Here is a 1,891-nt window from a genome sequence, read left to right on the forward strand (position 1 = left end):
GTCTTCAACCACCACCGGTGGTGTGCCTACACTCAAGAAGGGAGTGTAGAATGGTTCACAAAAGGGTGCACTTCTATTGTTCTTTTGGGGTGGAATATACCCGGTACCGACCCAAGGTTGAGCCAGTATTCGCCTAGGCCGAGCTACCTTCTCGACATCCAAATCCTCGGCAACCCCCCTCTAAGAGAAGAAGTACCCCGCCAACCACCACAACCTTGTGGGATACCGGCAAGGCCCATTCCCCCACCATCCTATGTGCCTATCCCACCATACCCTACTCCTTATACGCCATTCGAACCACAAATCCCTGATGCTCCGGGTATTCATGACTTGATGAAACTTATGAATAGAGTTGATCTTGGGGTGCATGAAGGAAGGGTCGATAACTACATGGCCCTTTATCCTCAGTATTATCAAATGGCACAACAAGGTTACATCGACCCTAATGGCCCTCGACCATCTTGGGCTCAACCACATCTTTTGTTCCCTAATCAAGGGAACCAACCGGGAACTTTGGTGGTTAAGGTGGAGGATACTCTGGTCAAGGAGGAGGGTATGACCTTGAAGGAAGCTCTAGTAGGTATGGCTACCACCAAGATGATGATGACGAGTGAGAGATGCCTACCTCACCACCTCCATTTGTATGATACTCTTCTCTCCCTCTCTCTTTTGTATAATGCATTGCATTTAATTTAGCCTTCACATGCACTTGTATTATATTTTATATTGCATTTTCATGTAGTATAGTTTGCATTGTGATATACCTCATGTAGATAGTTGCATATAGACTAGAATCCATGCATAGTCACTAATGACCAATCCTATTCTTTTCTACACTAGAAATAGTGTTTAAATCGGTTTGGAGAGGTTTGATCATAGGTGACCATAGGTTACAAGAAAACATGCATCACCTAGTGTAATTTAGATTGCATTCATTTGTTATATATGTCATATAGAATTGCATTTAGTTAGAGCATACATTCATTCATATCATTGCATTTATTCAAAAATAAATAAATAAATAACATGTTTTTCTTTTTCATTCCCACTCCTACATGTACATTGAGGACAATGTCCAAAATAAAGTGGGGGATGGGAATTTATATTCCAAAAATGCAAAAAAGAAGTAAAATTTCGAAAAATCACAAAAATATGTCTTTTAATTTCATAAAAACAAAACCCATAAAAATTTTGAAAAATTGAAAAATCCAAAAACATGTTCATTTCCTTTGTAGTGTAGTCTTGTATATATTGTTGTATATATTGTGTTTGTTCACCATTGTTCACATTGATTGACTACGCCACATCCGAGACATGAGGATATTGAAGACCGCATGGTATGATCTTTCCAATCTCCTTTTTCCTCTTTATGTTAATGACTATGTGGCTTTATTTTGATTGATGCGGTAAAAACAATGTGAATTTAGGATTGCATTTAGTTTATTTGGCATAATAGTTGGTAGAAGCATATGCATTAGGATGTATATATGATAGTTGCATCATGGCATGTAGTTTGCATGGTTAGAAAATTCTTGTGAAAGCATCTATTTGGGAAACTTGACAAGTGTATATAAGGCCCTTGTAGATACTTTTTCTTCTTAAGACTTTGCTTGTTAGAATACTTGTAAAACACCCTAGGATGTGTCATGCTAGTATCCTTTGACCCATGGATTAAGGCCTAGTCAAGAGTACCTTATGGTGTGATAACTCCTTGGCTACCATTTATTCCAAGGTGACCCTTGAAACCATGCAACCATCTATCATCCATGTTCTACCACATCTTGTCATCAAAGGGAATGGGCACAAAAATTGTTCAAATTTGAGTTCAAGAATTGAAATAAAAAGTCAAAAAGTTTGCAATTGCATCAAAAGAAAAGAGGAGCAAAAATAG

The sequence above is a fragment of the Silene latifolia genome, chromosome X (genome assembly GCF_048544455.1).
Source record: "Silene latifolia isolate original U9 population chromosome X, ASM4854445v1, whole genome shotgun sequence".
NCBI lineage: Eukaryota > Viridiplantae > Streptophyta > Magnoliopsida > Caryophyllales > Caryophyllaceae > Silene > Silene latifolia.